Source organism: Nomascus leucogenys, chromosome 2 (genome assembly GCF_006542625.1).
Source record: "Nomascus leucogenys isolate Asia chromosome 2, Asia_NLE_v1, whole genome shotgun sequence".
Lineage (NCBI taxonomy): Eukaryota > Metazoa > Chordata > Mammalia > Primates > Hylobatidae > Nomascus > Nomascus leucogenys.
Window position 1 is genome coordinate 8,205,662 of NC_044382.1, and position 23,162 is coordinate 8,228,823.

The 23,162-nt window shown below is 44.9% G+C and overlaps 1 protein-coding gene and 1 long non-coding RNA gene across 2 annotated transcripts in view; both read right to left on the reverse strand.

The window, feature by feature from the left end:
* The window catches only part of KCNIP1 (potassium voltage-gated channel interacting protein 1), a 422,776-nt gene that overhangs the window by 310,086 nt on the left and 89,528 nt on the right, over nt 1-23,162 (reverse strand). The gene's annotated exons all lie outside the window — the stretch shown is intronic.
* The window catches only part of LOC115837739, a 71,204-nt gene continuing 53,993 nt past the window's right edge, over nt 5,952-23,162 (reverse strand). Inside the window, exon 3 of the long non-coding RNA XR_004032799.1 lies at nt 5,952-6,823. This is a non-coding gene — a long non-coding RNA (uncharacterized LOC115837739). The remainder of the gene's footprint in view (nt 6,824-23,162) is intronic.

Below are 23,162 nucleotides of genomic sequence, written 5' to 3' on the forward strand. Positions count from 1 at the left end.
CACTCACAGCTGGGCAGGGACATAGAACTAGACTATGATCAAAGGGGCATTGAGAAGGGAAGGTGGGTCACCTGGCAAATATTTTCCTCCCCTATAAAGGGTGGGAAGGTGAAGGCGACACACACCTTTCTTCCTACTGGCTTTAGTGTAGGTGGTTTCATGAGGCTGTGATGTCTGTAGCAGACACAGCCACCCCGTGAGTATTGATGGGACGGCAGACAGAATCCCAGAAACCGCCCAGAGCCTGGACATAACGGAGCTGCCCTAAAGTTCTCAACACGCTGATCTCTTGCTATATAAGATGATAAATATCAAGGCTTAGGCTAGGTTTATGTCAGATATTCTCTTCCTTGTTGCTAAATTCCATCAGCCTGGAATATTGTTTTAATAAAAAAAAAAAAAAAAAAAAGACAGCATTAAGCCCAAGTCTAGCTCCAAAGCGTGGGTGAGTAATGTGTACTTTCACTGTGGTTTTCATGGAGAGACTGAAGAGGGCCTTGTATCCTATCTTTCGCACTGTGGCAAAGCCCCTTAAGCATGGCTGCCCTGGCTCTCACGTTCCTTACCCTCACGTGGCTGCCACAGCATCCCCACAAGTCCTTCCACCAACCCTGCGTTTCCCAGCCTCCTCCCATTTCCCGTTTACCTCCTTATTCTTTTTTCTTATGTAGAGCAAATTTAGGCTTCTCTCAACTTCACTGAGGAACACAGATGTTGTCCCTGGGACACACCCACATTAGAAGGGGAGGAGTGGAAGGAAACGGGTGGGCAGGGAATAGTTGAGCATGGTTTTGAAGTATGAATAGGAGCTCATCACGCGGAGGAGAGAGGAAGGCATTCTGGAAAGGGGAAATCACACTTGTACATCTAACAAAACTATTTTCTTTCTACCATATGCTGAAAATACTAAATGTGAAGTTAACCCGTAGGCCTCCTCTGGGAAGTTCTGGGCAGCTTGCCAGCCCTGGGGTTGGGGGTTGGACTCAGATGCTGCAGGGAGTGCGATGGGAAGAGTTGTCTCTGGGCCATCTGGCTCCAGCTGCCTAGCAGCACACTTTCCCTTGAGAGGAAGGTGAGGGGGTGGGAGCAGCTTCTCAAGAGGAAGTCGGGGAGGTGGCAGACCCCACAGGTGCAGCCTGGGAGCAGTCCTGGGGCCCAGCAGCAGGCCCACAAGGTGGAGACCTGGCACAGGGGACCAGTGGAAACTGGTCATGTCCCTGTTTGCATTGGCTGGGAACCCCTGGGTGAGGATGCAGGGGTTCTGAGCTGGGGATGAATTCTCTTCCCCATGGCAGGCTGTGCTTGTCAGGGCCTAGTACTACCACTTACTGGCGGCGTGAACCTGGGAAGTCGCTTCCCTTTCTGTGCCTATCTCAAAACTGGGGAAATAAGAATGCCCGCCTCATAGGGCAGCAGTGAGGATTAGATGAGATGGTTGTAGCTATAGTGCTCCTGTCCAGACACAAGAAAAGGGTGGCCATAAGCTGCCAGAACCTGGCTCAGAGTCTTACACCTTACGCCTTTCTCTCCTGGTCACTGGAGGCTGCAGGAGGGGCTGGGAATGCAGGGATTCTGGCCGATAGTCCTAATGCACCAGAAACAGCTGCCTTGGGTCTGTCTAACTAGTGACTCTCAGCACCTCTTTAAGGCCATGACTTGGAGAGGAGGATGTTATTATCTCCGTTTTGCAGGTGAACCTGCAGAAGCTCTGGGAGGCCATGACTCTCCCCTACCCTGTGTTGTAGCAGAAAGCAGGGAACCTGCGGCCCCTGCTCCAGCCCTCCTTGAGCTGAGTCAGAAAATGTCTGTCTTGCCCTCAGCTCCCCACCCCTGAAAGGAGGCCTCTTCCCTCTCCCTGTGGAGCTGGTCCTGTGGCTGCGCAAAGGCTGCACATGGGGTGGTTTTTATCTGGGTTTCTCCTCCCTGAGGCCAAAACATGGCTTTCTTTCTGCAGGCTGGTAGGGGAGGCGGGCTCTCGGCTCCACCCTCTACCAACCCCTCCTGGGAGTTGGCTGGAAGCAGATGCTTTCCCAGAAGTTCTTTCTTGGCTGCTGCAGTGAAAATCTGGGTGGAGTGTGAACTGTTCCTTCAGGTAAATCAGACAATGCTGACAGCAATTGCCATTTACCAAGCACCTGCAAGCACAGGCACTGTGTTAAGCATCTACGTGCAGACTGCCCTCCATGCTCACAGCGCCCCTAGTGCTAGATGCAGCTGATAGCTCCATTTTGCAGACTGGTAAAACTGAGTCCCAGTGGCAACTAATTTGCTTAGTGTCATGCAGGCAGTAACTGCCGGATCTAGGATTTATCCCTGTGACTTTGTGACTCAAGCCTTCATCTTTCAGTATGTCCCGGTATTAACTCTCAGTAGGAGGCAAAGCAAGACAAGGTCAGGCTTCCAAATTCAGCTGGAAAATGAAACAAAGAGGATAAGAATGTTATTAACAGGGTTTGTCTGGAACAGAGCAGCTGCCTCAGGGGGCTGATATGACTGATAATATTAAAAACTGTGTGTGCGTGTATGATTCCTTTTGAGTCACAAAGCATTAGCAAACATTTTCCCAAGCGTGCTAGGCCTGAGGATACAGGGGCCTAAGAGAATCAGTCCCTACCATGGAGGAGCTCTGCATCAGTCAGTGGTTCGAGGAGGAAGGGACTTACTGCAAGAAATCAGTCGCTTCCAAATCACGGGAAGGGCTGGAGAAGTGGCCACCAGGCTGGGCCTCCAGGAATGACCCCCAGGCCACTGCCGAACTGACCTGCCCGGGGCCACTACCTCAAAAGCTGCTGAGAAAATGCCTGAGTCCCAGAGCACACCACGGATCAGTGCTGCAATTCAGGAACCAGGAAGCTGTCCCCATGGCTGCCACCACCGCAACATTTTCTGTCACCAGGAAGCAGTAGGATGGTCAACGGACCAGTGCCACAGACAACCTTGTATTTCCAGGACCTTGCCTGCCTGCGGGAAGGTGGCTCCTGCCTTCTAGATCTTGCTAGGGCGTAGGGGACTGACACCCAGAGCCTTCACCCCGAGAGGTCTGGTGGTCCTCTTCATGGCACAGAGGCCTCCGTGGCAGAGGAAGAGGCACTTGCAGGAGGGAGGGTGGAGTTGCAGCCAATTCAAGAACTGTGCCCAAGTCTCTCCCCAGCCAAAATTGGGTGTCAGAAGCTTTGGTGGCAACAGAAGGATGTCTTGTGTTCTGTGTATCCTTTAGACTCAGCTTTGCAGAGTTGGGGGCATGGATCCAAGGGATCCTCCTTCCTATGAATGCAGGGAACCCCAAAGGGCCTCCTGGCTTTTGTCCAGCAGCTCTCTGTCTCACCCCATGACTGCCATCACCTGCATGGCCAGGCCACCTGGAGAAAGGCTCCTGCATGGGGCCTGAGCCTGGAGGTAAGAATTAGTTTTCAGAATCAAATTGTCTCTTTCTAGGGGACAGGTCAGGGTTCACCCAACTTGGATGGAGGGGAAAAGAATGAGACAAGTTAATTCGTTCATTTAGTTAATAGTTATTGAACACTTACTACATTACAGTCACCATTCTAGGGCTGGGGAAGCAGTGGAGAACCGCCCAGATATCTGTCATGGAGCTTACATTATAGTGGGATAGGAAAATAGCAAATAAGAAATAGAGACAGTGTTCAGTGCCGTAAAGTAAATGAAACAGAGCTATGGTGTGGAGTGTGCGCAGGGGAGGGCTGTTTTCAATCCAGGGTGCAGGGAGGGCCTTTCTGGGGAAGTGACTTGGAGCTGAGGTCTGAATGACAGGTTGAAGCTAGTCATGGGAAGGGTCTGAGGAGGATGGTTCCAGCATGTGCAAAAGTCCTTAGGTAGGCATGAGCTTATTGTGTCTGAAGACCAGAAAGAAGCGAAGATGCCCAGATAAAGGAGTGGGGTAGGAACGAATGAGCAAATGTTGGCAGGGGTCATATCATAAAAGGCCTTGAGGGCCATGGTGGGAGGTTGGGCTTTATTCTAAGAGTGGTGGGAAGCCACTGGAGGCTTTTGAGCAGGAGAATGACATAATCTGACTTCTACTTTTAAAAGATCGCTCAGGCTACTGGGTGAATGATGGATTGAGATGGGCAAGAATGGAGGCAGGGGAGTCAGAAGGAGGCTGTCCCGGTGAACAGGGGAGAGACGATGGGGATTTGGACTAGGAAAAAGAGTCCAAATCCTTTGGATTAGTATCTACCCTGCCCCTCCCCTAGCCCCAGCCCAAAGGATTCTGCAGTGTTCTGAGTCTTGGTCTGGTCTTCACTGCTCTCATCACTGCTAAAAGGCCTGAGGTGTGTGGAGCCTCGGGATGGGATGCACCCTTTGTTCTTGGGCAGCCTTGTGTGAGCTGCCAAGGCTCAGACACACCTGAGTTCGCATACGGGCTGTATTCCCTACTCTGGGGGCAGCTCACTTCATTTCCATAGGCCTCAGCATCCCTATCTATAAAAGGGGAACAGTAATGCCTCCTTGTGGGTAGGATGAAATGTGACAAGGCCCGCCCAGTGGGACATGTGCAAAGTAGGCCTTCGATAAATGGCAGCTTCATGCCTGCTCTTCATTCCTCGTCCCCTCCCTCGGTCTCCTGCTACCTCGCACTTGGATAAGGGCGGGGAACCCAACAGCACATCTGAGAAGCTCCCTAGTAATGGAAATGTCAGCAGCAGAAGCAAAAGAGCCATTGCTGCTTTGACGGCAGTGATGGCGATGAATGATTTATGTCCAGCCTAATGGTTACATAAGCAGCTGTTACATTTTAAAATCATCATGCAAACAATATGAAACATTTATTTAAGTGGTTCTACACTATGGGGAATTTGATTTAATCAGCCTTTATTTCTGTTCTCATTAGAATGAAGTCTGGCAACTCTAGTAGACAGCCCTACCTCCGTTCGGTAGCTTCCAGCTACTGAAAGCAAATATTTTTACTGAGCCACAATTAAACATTTATACGGCACCGGCTCCCCATCTGGCCTGCGGAGGGGAGGGGTGAGGCAGTGAATTCATCCAAAAATTCCACACAGAATAAAGCCAGACGCACCCCCGCATCTAACAGAATTAATAAACCATCTGAAGAGCCCATATGAGAATGAAAAAGTTCACCGATTCATAAAATGTTTCCAGTGTGCTGTAAGCTGCAGGTAGCCAAGCTGGGGATCTTTGAAGATGGCTTTTAATCTTTGCTCTTCTGGGCCAAGTGGAGTTTTTGGTTTTGTTTTGAATTCTAAGACCATCACAACTTAGAAATCATGGGAGATGCTAAGAAGATCCTCTAAAGACAATATGACTTATTTGAAATTCCACCAGAATTTTCATGTATTATATCTCCAAATTCAGGATATGGGTTCTCTTTGGGAGACAAATGGAGAGAGGTACACAAGGGGGTTTTATTGTGTTGGTGATGTTTTAATTCTTACACTAGGTGGTGGTGCATGGATATCTTGTAGTAGTCTTTTTTATCTGTGTGTCTTAAATAGTGTATAATAGGAATTGAAAAAAAAAAAAAAAAACAAGAAAGAAAAAGAAATTCACTGGGTATTGGAGTCAAAAGACCAAAAATCCAGTCTTGGCTCTGCCACTATCTTTGTGAAATTTGGACTTGCCTCTTACCTTTTCAGTTTCCCTATCTAAAAAAGTCAGGACTAGAGCAGTGAGGGTTCTGTGAGGTTTTTGTTTGTTTTAAGAGCCAGTCACTGAAGTTTGTTTGTCTGAGACAGGGTCGTGCTCTGTCATCCAGGCTGGAGTGGAGTGGTGTGATCACAGCTCACTGCAGCCTCCACCTCCTGGGCTCAAGCAATCCTCCCACCTCAACCTCCTGAGCAGCTGGGACTACAGGCACGTGCCAGCATGCCCAGCTAATTTTTGTATTTTTGGTAGAGGTAGGGTTTCGTCATGTTGCCCAGGCTAGACTCTAAGTCCTGGACTCAAGCAATCCGCCTGCCCCAGGATAACAGGTGTTCACAGTTAAACAAGTCTGGGCAATGCTGCATACTCTCTGTCCTTTGGGAAAATCATAAACTGTTAAAGGTTCTGAGAAGTCTTGTGGCAAAGAAGTCTGTTTTGTTATATATCTATTAACATCATGAGGTACTAACATTCTGTAAAATAATCTCTGGGACTTGTTATTCTGGATTATGTCAAAGACCCCTTTAGATTCTAGATTTTTTAAGGCAACAATTTTTGCCTATTAACAGGGCAATCTCTAACCATCCCTGAAACAGATAAACCAGACACTCCAGCCAATCACTTTCCTCTAGGTTAGCCAGCTGAGCACCTTTCCTTCCTGTTCCAAGTCCCAGCTTCTTGCCCCTGGTCTCATGCTGGCCCCCTGGCTGTTGAGTAACTCTTCCTGAGCCAGTCACTGAAGTCCTTGGGTATCTATCTTTCTTTTCTTCTTGTCTCCCCATTCTAGAAGCATAAACTGTCCAGACTATCTCTTGCTCAGTATGAGACGATAAAGTTGAAGACCTGAGAGGCAGTGTGACAGAGATATAGTCACACAGCTGTGGGTGGCAGAGTTGAGACCAGAACCAAGTTCCTTTCTCACTGCTCTCAAATGCATTGTTTTACATCCAGTTTACATTCTGCCCTGTGCACGTACATCCTTGATGCTGTTTTCTTGCTGTTTATCTATGATGGTTTTGCATGTCTCTCCTGGGAAGACTGTATTCTCCTTCAAGGCACAAGTCACATCTGTGTTTACATAAATTCTAACACTATTCCGAGGACAGCATGGTGCCGAAAACACTCTCAATGCCAAGTTATTGAATGTCCCAATGGATTCTTCTCCCTGCCAAGTCATCTCAGCTCCAAACACTTCTTCCTGGAGAGATGCAGACACATCATTTTGTTCACATAAAGTTGTGTTTAAATTTCCCCTCCAAATGTGGGAGTGATTCAGAAGTCCAGAATAACATTGACCCTAATCAAGTGTTCTTAATCAATTATTCACGTTGGAAAAATACGTCTCGGTTCACTGAAACTCTGGAATAACCACACCCACCCAATTTGAGTGAGGAAGACACAACTTGGCAGACGCTATGGTCTCAATGTTTCTGTCCTCTCCCAGATTCATATATTGAAACCTAATCATCAAGGTGATGGTGTTGGGAGGTGGGGCCTTTGGGAGATGATTAGGTCATGAGGCTGGAACCATCACAAATAGGTCTAGTGCCCTTAGAAAAGCGGCTGCAGAGCCGGGCGCGGTGGCTCACGCTTGTAATCCCAGCACTTTGGGAGGCCGAGGCGGGCGGATCACGAGGTCAGGAGATCGAGACCACGGTGAAACCCCGCCTCTACTAAAAATACAAAAAAATTAGCCAGGCGTGGTGGCGGGCGCCTGTAGTCCCAGCTACTCGGAGAGGCTGAGGCAGGAGAATGGCGTGAACTCGGGAGGCAGAGCTTGCAGTGAGCCGAGATTGCGCCACTGCACTCCAGCCTGGGCGACAGAGGGAGACTCCGTCTCAAAAAAAAAAAAGAAAAGAAAAGAAAAAGAAAAGAGGCTGCAGAGAGCTGCCTTGTCCCTACCCCCCGGTGAAGACACAGCAAGAAGATGCCATCAGTGAACCAGAAAGTAGGCTCCCACCAGACACCAACTCTTAATCATGGATTTCCCAGCCTTCTCAAATGTGAGAAATAAATTTCTGTGGTGTATAAGGCCAGCTTATGATATTTTGTTATAGCAGCCATAATGGGTCAAGACAGAAGAAACGTTTTAACTATGAATTAAAAAAGAGTCCACATAATTTCTGAGGAGAAGCCCTTCACACAATCACATGGCGAAACTGGGTGTGAAAGAAACTCCTGCTTTTTAAAGAGCTGCTTTAAACATGCCTTCTGAAAAAGAGTTACCATTTTCTGCCAAATCCTTTTGCAACCAGGAAACAAGAGCGCACCACGGCCAAGGTTTGCCGACATCGTAAGTGACTTGAGTTTGCTCCATGGCTGGACATCTTCTCTGGGGACATCCTCAGCAACAACACCCCCTCCAACCCCAAGCTCTTTCTGGGGGGCTGATCCTGAGGCCCACTGTGCTATTGTCCCGGACGCTGATACTTTCCTTCGCGGTGGTTTTTCAAGCGAGGAACATCTGTCCACCAGATGGCAGTGTACCAACAACCCAATCAAATGGCTCCTCCTCAGATCAGGGCTAGACCTCGCTGTCCAGCCGGCAGACCCCAGCCATACGTGGCTATTGAGTCCTTAGAGTGTGAGTAATCCGAATTGAGATATGCTGTAAGGTTAAAATACCCACTGACTTCGAAGACTGAATACAAAGAAGTGGGGTTGGGGGGAGAAGAAGAAGACACAGTTATTTCATGACTATTTCCTATGGATTACATTTTGAATACTATGTTGAATATACAGTTGACCCTGAACGATGTGGGAGTTAGGAGTGCCAACCACCATGCCGTCAAAATTCTGTGTATAACCTTTGATTCCCCGGAAACTTAACTCCTAATAGCTTGCTGTTGACTGGAAGACTTACCCATACCATAAACAGTTGATTAACACATATTTTATATGTTATATGCAGTATATGCTGTATTCTTTTTTTTTCTTTTTTTTGAGATGGAGTTTCGCTCTTGTTGCCCAGGCTGGAGTGCAATGGTGTGATTTCGGCTCACTGTAACCTTGGCCTCCCAGTTTCGAGCGATTCTCTTGCCTCAGCTTCCTGAGTAGCTGGGAATATGCTGTATTCTTACAGTAAATGAGGCTAGAGAAAAGAAAATGTTATTGCGAGAAGTCATAAAGAAGAGACCATATATTTACTATTTATTAAGTGAAAGTGGATCATCAAAAGATCATCATCCTCTTTGTTTTCATGTAGAGTGGGCTGAGGAGGAGGCGGAAGAGGAGGGGCTGGTCCTGCTATCTCAGGGGTGGCAGACTAGGGGCTGGTCCTGCTGTCTCAGGGGTGGCAGAGGCTGCACAAAAGCCACGTGTAAGGGGTGGCAGAGGCTGCACAAAAGACCCACACAGTTCAAACCTGTGTTGTTCAAGCCTCAACTGTATTGGGTTAAATAAAATATCATATTAAAATGGATTTTACCTGGTTCCTTTTTCTTTTCAATGTGGCTATGAAAAAATGTAATGTTACATATGTGGTCTATATCGTGTTTCTGTTGGCCAGAGAAGAGAGACAGTGGGTGGGGAAGGGTCGCACTGGGAAGTTGGGTAGAGCCAGTGGTCATAGTCCCATGCAAAGTGGAAAGAGCATGGCCTTTGGTAAATGACCACCTGAACTTGAACTGCAGCTCCGTCATTTATTTTGGACTTGTGACTTAATCACTTTAAGTGTTGGTTTCCCCAGCTGTCAGGGGGCATAAACATGCTGCCTTCTCCCATGGACGCTGTGAGGGTCAGATGTAGGACAGCCGTAAATCATGGCCTGCTCAGGCCTGTGTCCCAGTGCAATTATTAACAGCACCTCCTTCAGTTGCAGAATTTTTTCAGTTAAAGCAATACATGATACAGTTTCCCTGGTGAAATGAGATCACATATATTAAGCACTTGGTACATTGTAAGTGCACAATTCTATGTCTAAAATGATCATACGACTCAGAGATGGAAGATGGTGACTTTCTCTTCTATAATGTCACTTAATTTCTGACTCCAAGCTCCATTTCTGGTTGAAGCAGAAAACTCAGCCTAGTCATTTTCAGATAAATTTGGTTATTTTAGAATTATATTCAAATCCAGTTCTATCTTCTTCCTTCTTCCATGGGTAGAGGCTAGACCGGGGGAGTGGTGGCTTATGCAGGTCACAGCATTGGACAGGGAGGGAATATTTGGTGTTTGACTTCTCTTGGCTTCCTTCCACCACCTCTCTGATTACTTCCTCCCCTGCTGATGGCATCAGGGTCCTGCCGTGGTCCACAGCTCCTCCTCTGCTGTGGAAGCCCCAAACCTCGCCGGGGTCTTGGCTTCTGCAGCCTCCTAAGGACTGGCCATGTTTTTCCATTTCAGAGGTCAGCACTGGACACTGACTCTGTCTGTCCCCTCTGTCTCAGCTCTCTTCTTCCATTCACCTGGACAACGACGTTTACACTTTAGGAAGATCTGTGAAATTCACTAACCAAGTAGACTTTGCACCTGTTCTGTCCCTTGTTTTTCGCTAAGTTCATGGGATACAGAGACATATAAGAAAGGTTACTGCCCTCAAAGAAAATATCATCTTAGCCAGGACACTCACTCAAATGGCACATGAAAAATGATAGCTTCCAGAAAAGAAATGTAAATAGAGGGCTATATGACTGGGGAGGATGAACTGGTTACTTGTGGGCAAGAAAGCCAGGGTTGAGGAACTTGTATGGATAGCTGCTGCTGAGTAGTCTTGAGGGACACCTGGAAATGTGGAGGGACGGTGACCCAGCAGAGGACCCAGTGTGAACAAAGGCTCAGAGGTGGGACGCGATTTTTGTAGGTACAATGGATCAATTTGATTGGAGGGAAGGGTATTAGTAGCGAGGAGGAGACATCAGGCTGAAAAGTCCTCTTAAAGCTCTGAATGGAAGGTTGCAGAGTTTGGTTTTGATCCCATGGGCACGGTTTTGAGTAGGGGACTGGATAGGATCTGAATTGTATTTTGAGAACCTTTACCCAGAAGTCACACATAACAGACTGAGGGGGAAGCAGGGAGCCAAGGGGGCCCAGTGAGGAGGACTTGAGAAGGCAAGGGCTGGAGAAATGATGGGAAGGGGTTATTTGTTTTGTTTTTTGAGACAGAGTCTCACTTTGTAGCTCAAGCTGGAGTGCAGTGGTGCAGTCTCAGCTCTGCAACATCCACCTCCTGGGTTCAAGCAATTCTTCTGCCTCAGCCTCCCCAGTAGCTGGTATTACAGGTGCATGCCACTCTGCCCAAGCTAAATTTTGTATTTTTAGTAGAGACAGGGTTTCTCCATGTTGGTCAGGCTGGTCTTGAACTCCTGACCTCAAGTGATCCACCCACCTCGGCCTCCTCAAATGCTGGGATTACAGGCCTGAGCCACCGAGCCAGGCTGGGAAGGGGTTATTTGGAAGAAACATTACTGAGGTTGATTTCAGAAGCTTTGGGCACCGAATGAGATGTAAAAAATTAAAGGAGGGGCAGAGAAAGGTGATTTTCAGGTTTGGAGTGGGTGGAAAGTGAAAGAGCGGTGCTCATGGAAGAGAGAATTTAACTTGGCAGCAGAAAGTAAGACTCCTGTGGTAGGCATCAGGAGGCTTACAAGCTGCCTGGTTGTCCAAACAAAGACGTCTAGTGGGCAAGACTGGGTATGAGGAGAGAAGGGCAAGGTGGACAGGCGAATTGGAGAGTTATTTTATTTTAGGAAATTAGGACTTAGGAAGAGAGAGCAAATCAGGTAAATATATTCGTTAGATTCTCAACAGGAAGCAGATGCTACTCTATGTTCAGGTGATTTGACTCATGATCAAGGTGTCAGTGGAGTATAGAGAAAACACCAGGACCAGGTGTTTAAAACCAGGGGCCAGGGCAGCAGAGCTTTTACTATCTTATACCCACAAAAAAACGGGGAATGGGGAGTTTACCGGAACCCAGACGACAAGAGGGTTTTGCAGGGTCAGATGCCTTGGGAGGGGCGGTGACTTCTGCCAAGGTGGCCTCATGCAGAAGGGACCAGGAGAAAATAGACCCCGTCTCCCATTGGCAGAGAGTGGAGCATTTGAGAAAAATGGAAGGTTCCAGCAAAGCAGCCATAGCCTGTACTCTGAGGGAGGAAGAGGCTCACTAATTCCCCAGGAGAGACAGATTTCTGGCTGCTTATTCTTTTATTCAATAACTTTTATTGAGTTTCTTTCTTATTATAAATGTAGTACATGTTCATTGTAGAAAAATTAGAGACCATAGACATGTGAAAATAAGAAATTAAAAGTCAATAGAAATCCCAGTCCTCAGATAAAATGACTGCTTACAAAAAATGTGATTATTCTGGACTTTCCTGTTAAAATATATAATTGAGATGTCTTTATATGTTGGTACATACAAACAGATGTCATTTTGAACAGTTACTTTTATATGGACGCATTACAGTTTATTTCAATAACTCCTCTTAGTGGAGATTCTCATTGAGTTCCACATACGAAATAATACTGCATCCTTCTAGCTAAAAATTTACACCTCCTTAGGCTCAGTTCCTAGTGGTAGAATTACTGGGGCAAAAGATATACTCAATTAAAAAGATATTGCACCATATTCTAGCATTAATTTTAAAGAGAGGATATTATTTAAGAGTTAAAGGGTGGATTTCTTTGTTAAACATATCTTAGAAATTTTAGTGAATCTGGGAAAATTACTAAACTTCACTGCCTCAGTTTCCCCATCTGTAAAATGGGGATGATAATAAAACTATGCACCTTATAGGGTTGTTGTTAAGATTAACGCACTTCCTGTTTGCCCCAAGAAATGAGTGCTGGCTGTGAGCTGCACTTTTTTTTTTTCTAGGCAGGAAATGGGTAAAATGAGTTACGGTAAATATTAAAAAAACTTAGCTGTTACTATTGCCAAATGTCTTCTTACACCGGAGATACTGAGTGGCTTGATCATCTCCATTTTAAGTGCAGAAATGTAGCTTTTTCATTAAAAACCTTCAACACCAGCTCTGTCGCAGCACTGAGGTAGAAGGGAAGGCCCCTGTGACAAGGCTGAGTTAGCAAACCCCTGACCTCTAGCATGGTTTGACCAGGAATGATGAGTCTCTTCAATGATCATTCCTCCGCATCATTTCTTTAAGCTGACTTCCGGGAGGAGCCAGAAGTGGAGGATCCCAGGCCTTCTCCGCCTAGGCCTGGAATTTGTGGTTTCTGATTGAGGGCCTGCCCATGAGGGTTAGAGGGGTGGGCTGAGAGCTGAGCTGCCCTAGTAGCATTGCCTCCTTGATGGAAGGACTCTCTCCCACCCTGAGATATGACTTGGGGGCCACGTCAGCTCTGGCTTCAGCCTCAAGAGTTCAGACCAGATTTAGGAATCCTCCCCAGCCCTCCCAGAGTGAGGCTTGGTGACAAGGGGAGAGGAGAGTGAGCGGGGGCCAGGGGTGGACCTTGGGACATCTGGGAGGTTTCCAGAGGGCTTGTAGTCGCTCCTGGAACTGAGTTTGCACCCCTCACTGTGGCCTCCTGACTAGCTCTTCTGGCTCTTGGAGCACCCTTCTCCAATCCCGCTCCCCTCTCCTCTCCAGCAGCCTTCCACAAGGCAAGCCTGTTCCTGTCTGAGAGCTGTGCAGTGGCTGTGCCTTCTGCCTGGAGAGCTCTTCCTCAATACCTCCCAGGACTGGCAATTTCATGGCATGGAGGCGTCACTCCAAAGGGAGGTTCCCCTAGTCACCTCATCCTCACCTTCATCCACTGGAGAACCTATTGAGTGCCAGGCACTTCTGGGCCCCAGGGATAGAGAGATAATCAAAATAGAAAAAAACTCCTTGTGGCGCTCATAGCCCAGGGGAGAGGGGCAGAAAACAAACGAGAGAGACACCAGGGAACGATCAGAGAGCTCCTTGGAGACACGAGCCTGGAGGGTTGACAGGATGGCGGGCCTGACACTGGTATGGACCATGAAGTCAGAAGGCTTGTTGTGGACTTGATGTTCCTTCTGAAACTGTTCAGAAAGAAGGAACCAGCCATGTTCCCCGGGCAGGCTAAGCAGTGGTTCTCACCTGGGTGGTGTGTCTTGAGACATTTTTGGTTGTCACGGCTGGGGGTGGGGGGTGCCTCTGGTATCCAGTGGGTAGAGGCCAGGGATATTGCTAAATGTCACAGCACACAGGACAGTCCCCCACAGCAAAGAATTATCCCATCCAAAATGTCAGTAGTGCCGTTGTAGAAAGTCCTGGGCTGTAGGATTAGGGATCCAAGGATAGGAACACACTGAGGGAAATGTGAGGGAGAGGCAGACGGCAAACACAAACACAAAAGCGGGAAGAAATCAGCAGGCAAACCCCTCCCTGGCTTCCTCCATCAGCCCCATCCCCTCACTCAGAAAGAATGAAACAACGTCCTCGTGGGTTATCCCGATTGATTATCATGGTGTCTACTCACAGAAAAAGAGAGAAAACTATATATGACAGGAGATAAAACACTACATTTAAACTCAGCTAAGGTAACAGCATTGATGAATCATGCAAAGTTTTGCAGAAACTGAGGTCATCATTGAAAATTCATTCAACAAACATTTGCTGAGCACCTACTACGTGCTGAGCATTGGAAGCCTTCCCAACACCTGGAAGAATCTCTGCCCCATTTCCACAGCTCCCTTTTCGCATCACACATAGAAACAAGAAGCCACAGACTGGGAAAAGCCCAGGTAGATTCAGCACATTTATTTATACCCCAAAGAATACTCATTGAATTTTTAGTTGAAAAGCTCAAGTAGATTTTGATAGAGAAGGGATAGCAAGTAATGATTTCCTTCTTTCAAACACACACACATTTTGTAAGTTCCTGAAACCTGGATCCATTCAATAGTCAACATCTAGCATTAATAGAGTGGCAAAAGAAAAACTTCAGCAGAATTAGATTTGAAAGAGTTTAATTGAGCAATGAATGACTTTGAATTGGGCAGCCTCCTGAGCCAGAGTAGACTCAGAGACTCCAGCGCAGCCATGTGGTGGAAAAAGATTTATGGACAGAAAAAGGAAAGTGATGCACAGAGAACAGAAGTGAGGGACAGAAACAGCTGGGTTGGTTATAGCTCAGCATTTGCCCTGTTTGAACATGGGTCAAACAGTTGGCCACATTTGATTGGCCAAAACTCGTTGATCTGCACAAGTGTAGGCTACAGTCTGTTTACATCTCTACTTGTTATAGTTCACGGTGTGCAGAGAAACCTTTAGGCTGACCCTAAAATATGTAAGGAGGCAGCTTTAGGTTAAACTTGATTTAACAATAGACTTTTTCCTAAAAAGCTTCATCGAGTTGATTGCACGTCTCACAGCAGAGGGTACCTTAGATATAAGCGAGAATATTAGATATGACATACAGACCATAGTTTCTTCTCCCTTGCCTGAGGCAGACATTGCTAACTGATTGCAACACTCTTGATTGGATTTACAGAATTCTGGAGCCAGTCTCAGAGTTCTTCCCAAGGCAGGGCTCCTGACACTCAATGCCCATTAATCTTAGTCGCTATGAGGATGAGACGTATCTGCCTTCTACATACATCCTTTGTTACCTTGGGTCACTTCTTTCCCATCTTCAACTCGCGCTGCCTTTTTTTTTTTTTTTTACCTTCCACTCAGGAATGGTAGCAGATACAGTTGGACAAGACTAGGGGAACACGCAGTGTGGGGAAAAGAAAGAGAGATCAGCCTGTTACTGTGTCTATATAGAAGGAAGTAGACATAAGAGACTCCATTCAGTTCTGTATTTGAGATGCTGTTAATCTGTGACCCTACCCCCAACCTTGTCCTTGCAAGAGACATGTGCTGTGGTGACTTAAGGTTAAAAGGATTTTGGGCGGTGCAGAATGTGCTTTGTTTAAAGATAAAGGAGAAAACCGCCTTTAGGAATAAGGTGGGGCTTGCTGAAGCAATACTGCTAAAAGGTTTATGGAGATGTTCGCATATACATTTCAAAGCACAGCACGGGTGATGGTAAAGATAATCATGAATAAATACTAAGGGAACTCAGAGGCCGGTGCCGGTGTGGGTCCTCTGTAAGCACAGCACCGGTCCCCTGGGCCCCGCTTTTCCTTCTCTACACTTTGTCTCTGTGTCTTATTCCTTTTCTCAAGTCTTTCGTCCCACCTAACGAGAAGCACCCACAGGTGTGGTGGGGCAGGCCACCCCTACATCTGGCGACCAACGTGGAGGCGCTTTTCTCTAAGGTGAAGGTACGCTGGAGCGTGGTCATTGAGGACAAGTCGACGAGAGACTCCCGAGTACGTCTACAGTCAGCCTTGCGGTAAGCTTGTGCGCTCGGAAGAACCTAGGGTAACAATGGGGCAAACTAAAAGTAAATATGCCTCTTATCGCAGCTTTATAAAAATTCTCTTAAAAAGAGGGGGAGTTAAAGTGTCTACCAAAAATCTAAATACACTCTTTCAAACAATAGAACAGTTTTGCCCACGGTTTCCAGAACAGGGAACTTTAGATCTAAAAGATTGGGAAAAAATTGGCAAAGAATTAAAACAAGCAAGTAGGGAAGGTAAAATCATTCCACTTACAGTATGGAATGATTGGGTTATTATTAAAGTAGCTTTAGAACCGCTGCAAACAGAAGAAGATAGCGTTCCAGTTTCCGATGTCCCTAAAAGCTGTGCAGTAAATTGTGAAAAAGAGGCAGGGATAGAGTCCCGGAAAAGAAAAGAAAGTTCACACTGTAAATGTGTAGCAGAGCCGGTAATGGCTCGGTCAACGCAAAATGTTGACAATAATCAATTACAGGAGGTAATATATCCTGAAACGTTAAAATTAGAGGAAAAAGATCCAGAATTGACAGAGCCATCAGAGTCTAAACCACGAGGGCCAACTCCTCTTACAACAGCTCAGATGCCTGCAACCTTAGAACCTCAAATGCAGGTTAAACAAGTACAAACTCCAAAAAAAGATCAAGTAGAAAAAGATAGAGTCTCTGTCACGGCAATGCCAATCCAAATACAGTGTCCACAATATCAGCAGGTAGAAAGTAAGATCCAGCCGCCAGTAGCCTATCAATACTGGCCGCCAGCTGAACTGCAGTATCCGCAGCCTCCAGAAAATCTGTATGGACAGCCAGGAGCATTTCCAGTGCCACAGGGCAGGGTGCCATATCCTCAGCCGCCCACCATGAGACTTAATCCTACAGCACCGCCTAGTACACAGGGTAGTGCAATACATAAAATTATTGATGAGGCAAGAAAACAGGGAGATATTGAGGCGTGGCAATTCCCAGTAATATTAGAAGCAAGACCACCTGGAGAAGGGGCCCAAGAGGGAGAGCCTCCCGTAGCTGAAGCCAGATATCAGTCCTTTTCTATGAAAATGCTAAAAGAGATGAAAGAAGGAGTAAAACAGTATGGACCCAACTCTCCTTACATGAGAACATTGTTAGATTCCATTGCTCATGGACATAGACTCATTCCTTATGATTGGGAGATTCTGGCAAAATCATCACTCTCACCCTCTCAATTTTTACAATTTAAGACTTGGTGGATTGATGGGGCACAAGTACAGGTCCGAAGAAATAGGACTGCCAATCCTCCAATTAACATAGATGCAGATCAACTATTAGGAATAGGTCAAAATTGGAGCACTGTTGACCAACAAGCAATAATGCCAAATGAGGCCATTGAGCAAATCAGGGCTATCTGCCTTAGGGCCTGGGAGAAAATCCAAGACCCAGGAACCGCCTGCCCTTCCTTTAATGCAATAAGACAAGGCTCTAAAGAGCCATACCCTGATTTTGTAGCAAGACTTCAAGATGCTGCTCAAAAGTCAATTACCGATGAGAATGCCCGTAAAGTCATAGTGGAGTTGATGGCATATGAAAACGCCAATCCGGATTGTCAATCAGCCATTAAGCCATTAAAAGGAAGGGTTCCCGCAGGATCAGATGTAATCTCAGAGTATGTTAAAGCATGCGATGGAATTGGAGGAGCTATGCATAAAGCTATGCTTATGGCTCAGGCAATCACAGGAGTTGCTTTAGGAGGACAAGTGAAAACATTTGGGGGAAAATGTTATAATTGTGGTCAAATCGGTCATCTAAAAAAGAACTGCCTAGTCACAAATAAGCCAAATGTAACTACTCAAGCTACTACAACAACAGATAAAAGGCCACCTGGCCTATGTCCAAGATGTAAAAAGGGAAAACATTGGGGTAATCAATGTCGTTCTAAATTTGATAAAAATGGGCAACCACTGTCGGAAACGAGAGGAGGGGCCAGCCTCAGGCCCCGCAACAAACTGGGGCGTTCCAAATTCAACCCTTTGTTCCTCAGGGTTTTCAGGAACAACAACCCCCACTGTCACAAGTGTCTCAGGGATTAAGCCAGTTATCACAATACAGCAATTATCCCCCGCCACAAGTGGCAGTGCAGCAGTAGATTTGTGTACTTTACAAGCAGTCTCTCTGCTTCCAGGGGAGCCTCCACAAATAATCCCCACAGGGGTATACAGCCCATTGCCTGAGGGGACTGTAGGACTAATCTTAGGAAGATCAAGTTTAAATCTAAAAGGAGTTCAAATTCATACTGGTGTGGTTAATTCAGACTATGAAGGCGAAATTCAATTGGTTATTAGTTCCTCTATTCCTTGGAGTGCCAGTCCAGGAGACAGGATCGCTCAATTATTACTCCTACCTTATATTAAAATTGGAAACAGTGAGATAAAAAGAACAGGAGGGTTTGGAAGCACTGATCTGGCAGGAAAGGCTGCATACTGGGCAAGTCTGGTCTCTGAGAGCAGACCTGTGTGTAAGGCCATTATTCAAGGAAAACAGTTTGAAGGGTTGGTAGACACAGGAGCAGATATCTCTGTAATTGCTTTAAATCAGTGGCCAAAAAATTGGCCTAAACAAAAGGCTGCAACAAGACTTGTCGGCGTAGGCGCAGCTTCAGAAGTGTATGAAAGTACAATGATTTTACATTGTTTAGGGCCAGATAATCAAGAAAGCACTGTTCAGCCAATGATTACTTCAATTCCTGTTAGTCTATGGGGTCGAGATTTGTTACAACAATGGGGTGCAGAAATCATTATGCCCGCTCCATTATACAGCCCCATGAGTCAAAAAATCATGACTAAGATGGGATATATACCAGGGAAGGGATTAGGAAAAAATGAAAATGGCATTAAAGTCCCAATTGAGACTAAGAAAAATCTACAAAGAAAAGGAATAGGGTATCCTTTTTAGGGGCGGCCACTGTAGAGCCTCCTAAACCCATTCCATTAACTTGGAAAGCAGAAAAACCGGTATGGGTAAATCAGTGGCCGCTACCAAAGCAAAAACTGGAGGCTTTACACTTATTAGCAAAGGAACAATTAGAAAAGGGACACATTGAGCCTTCATTCTCACCCTGGAATCCTCCTGTATTTGTAATTCAGAAAAAGTCAGGCAAATGGCGTATGTTAATGGACTTAAGAGCCATAAACGCTGTAATTCAACCCATGGGGCCTCTCCAACCTGGATTGCCCTCTCCGGCCATGATCCCAAAAGACTGGCCTTTAATTATAATTGATCTTAAGGATTGCTTTTTTACCATTCCTCTGGCAGAACAAGATTGTGAAAAATTTGCCTTTACTATACCAGCCATAAATAATAAAGAACCAGCCACCAGGTTTCAGTGGAAAGTATTACCTCAGGGAATGCTTAATAGTCCAACTATTTGTCAAACTTTCGTAGGTCAAGTCCTTCAACCAGTTAGAGACAAATTTTCAGATTGTTATATCATTCACTATATTGATGATATTTATGTGCTGCAGAAACAAGAGACAAATTAATTGACTGTTACACATTTCTGCAAGCAGAGGTTGCCAACGCAGGACTAACAATAGCATCTGATAAGATCCAAACCTCTGATCCTTTTCATTATTTGGGGATGCAAATAGAAAATAGGAAAATTAAGCCACAAAAAATAGAAATAAGAAAAGACACGTTAAAAACACTAAATGATTTTCAAAAATTGCTAGGTGATATTAATTGGATTCGGCCAACTCTAGGCATTCCTACCTATGCCATGTCAAATTTGTTCTCTATCCTTAGAGAGATCCAGACTTAAATAGTAAAAGAATATTAACCCCAGAGGCAACAAAAGAAATTAAATTAGTGGAAGAAAAAATTCAGTCAGCGCAAATAAATAGAATAGATTCTTTAGCTCCACTCCAACTTTTAATTTTTGCCACTGCACATTCTCCAACAGGCATCATTGTTCAAAATACTGATCTTGTGGAGTGGTCATTCCTTCCTCACAGTACAATTAAGACTTTTACATTGTACTTGGACCAAATAGCTACATTAATTGGTCAGACAAGATTACGAATAATAAAATTGTGTGGTAACGACCCAGACAGAATAGTTGTTCCTTTAACCAAGGAACAAGTTAAACAAGCCTTTATCAATTCTGGTGCATGGCAAATTGGCCTTGCTGATTTTGTAGGAATTATTGATAATCATTACCCAAAATCAAAAATCTTTCAGTTTTTAGAATTGACTACTTGGATCTTACCTAAAATTACCAGACATGAACCTTTAGAAAATGCTCTGACAGTATTTACTGATGGTTCCAGCAATGGAAAAGCGGCTTACACAGGGCCAAAGGAGCGAGTAATCAAAACTCAATATCAATCAGCTCAGAGGGCAGAGTTGATTGCAGTCATTACAGTGTTAGAAGATTTTAATCAACCTGTTAATATTATATCAGATTCTGCATATGTAGTACAGGCTACAAGGGATGTTGAGACAGCTCTAATTAAATATAGCATGGATGATCAGTTAAACCAGCTGTTCAATTTGTTACAACAAACTGTAAGAAAAAGGAATTTCCCATTTTATATTACTCATATTCGAGCACATACTAATGTACCAGGACCTTTAACTGAAGCAAATGAAAAAGCTGACTTACTGGTATCCTCTGCATTCATAAAAGCACAAGAACTTCATGCTTTGACTCATGTAAATGCAGCAGGGTTAAAAAACAAATTTGATGTCACGTGGAAACAGGCAAAAAATATTGTACAACATTGTACCCAGTGTCAAGTACTACACCTGCCCACCCAAGAGGCAGGAGTTAATCCCAGAGGTCTGTGTCCTAACGCATTATGGCAAATGGATGTTACCCAGTACCTTCATTTGGAAAATTATCATATGTTCATGTAACAGTTGATACTTATTCACATTTCATATGGCAACATGCCAGACAGGAGAAAGTACTTCCCATGTTAAAAAACATTTATTATCTTGTTTTGCTGTGATGGAGTTCCAGAAAAAATTAAAACTGACAATGACCAGGTTATTGTAGTAAAGCTTTCCAAAAATTCTTAAATCAGTGGAATATTACACATACAACAGGAATTCCTTATAATTCCCAAGGACAGGCCATAGTTGAAAGAACTAATAGAACACTCAAAACTCAGTCACTTAAACAAAAAAAAGGGGGAGACAGTAAGGAGTGTACCTCTCCTCAGATGCAGCTTAATCTAGCACTCTATACTTTAAATTTTTTAAACATTTATAGAGATCAGGCTACTACTTCTGCAGAACAACATCTTACGGGTAAAAAGAACAGTCCACATGAAGGAAAACTGATTTGGTGGAAAGACAACAAAAATAGGACATGGGAGATAGGGAAGGTGATAACCTGGGGAAGAGGTTTTCCTTGTGTTTCACCAGGAGAAAATCAGCTTCCTGTTTGGATACCCACTAGACATTTGAAGTTCTACAATGAACCCATCAGAGATGCAAAGAAAAGCGCCTCCACGGAGACGAAACACCGCAATCGGGCACCATTGACTCGCAGGATGAATCAAGTGGTGATATTAGAAAAACAGATGAAGTCACCACGCACCAAGAAGGCGAGCTGCCAACCTAGGCACAGTTAAAGAAGCTGACACTGTTAGCTAGAAAAAGCCTAGCTAGCACAAAGGTGACACAAACCTCAGAAAAAATGCTGTTTGCAGCTTTAATGGTTGTATCAACGGTGGTAAGTCTCCCCATGCCTGCAGGAGCAGCTGCAGCTAATTATACCTACTGGGCCTATGTGCCTTTCCCGCCCTTAATTCGGGCAGTCACTTGGATGGATAATCCCATTGAAGTATATGTTAATAATAGTGTGTGGGTAGCTGGTCCCACAGATGATCGTTGCCCTGCAAAACCGGAGGAAGAAGGAATGATGATAAATATTTCCATTAGGTATCGTTATCCTCCTATATGTCTCGGGAGAGCACCAGGATGTTTAATGCCTGCTATCCAAAATTGGTTGGTAGAAGTACCTACTCTCAATCCCACCAGTAGATTTACTTATCATATGGTAAGCGGTATGTCACTCAAACCACAGGTAAACTATTTACAAGACTTCTCTTATCAAAGATCATTAAAATTTAGGCCAAAAGGAAGACCTTGCCCCAAGGAGATTTCCATAGAAACAAAAGATTTAGTTTGGGAAGAATGTGTGGCCGATAGTGCTGTGATTTTACAAAACAACACATTTGGAACTGTTATAGATTAGGCACCTCGAGGTCAATTCTACCACGATTGCACAGGACAAACTCAATTCTGTCCCAGTGCACTAGTGAGTCCAACTGTTGATAGTGACTTAACAGAAAATTTAGACAAACATAGGTACAAGAAATTTCAGTCTTTCTACCCTTGGAAATGGGAAGAAAGAGGGAACCTCTACTCCAAGACCAAAAATAATAAGTCCGGTTTTTGGTCCTGAACATCCAGAATTATGGAGGCTTACTGTGGCTTCACACCACCTTAGAATTTGGTCTGGGAACCAAACTATAGAAACAAGAGATTATAAAGCATTTTACTCTATCAACCTAAATTCCAGTCTAACAGTTCCTTTACTAAGTTGTGTAAAACCCCCTTATATGTTAGTCATAGGAAATGTAGTTATTAAACCAGACTCCCAAACTATAACATGTGAAAATTGCAGATTGTTTACTTGCATTGATTCGACTTTTGATTGGCAGCACCATATTCTGCTTGTGAGAGCAAGAGAAGGTGTGTGGATCCCTGTGTCCATGGATCGACCATGGGAGGCCTCGCCATCCATTCATATTTTGACTGAAGTATTAAAAGGCATTTTAAATAGATCCAAAAGATTCATTTTTACTTTAATTGCAGTGATTATGGGATTGATTGCAGTCACAGCTACAGCCGCTGTGGCAGGAGTCGCATTGCACTCTTCTGTTCAGACAGTAAGCTTTGTTGACAATTGGCAAAAGAATTCCACAAGGTCGTGGAATTCACAATCTGGTATCGATCAAAAATTGGCTAATCAAATTAATGACCTTAGACAAACTGTCATTTGGATGGGAGATAGGCTCATGAGCTTGGAACATCGTTTCCAGTTACAGTGTGACTGGAATACGTCAGATTTTTGTATTACACCCCAAGTTTATAATGAGTCTAGACATCACTGGGACATGGTAAGACGCCATTTACAGGGAAGAGAAGATAATCTCACTTTAGACATTTCTAAATTAAAAGAACAAATTTTTGAAGCCTCTCAGAATCACTTAAATATT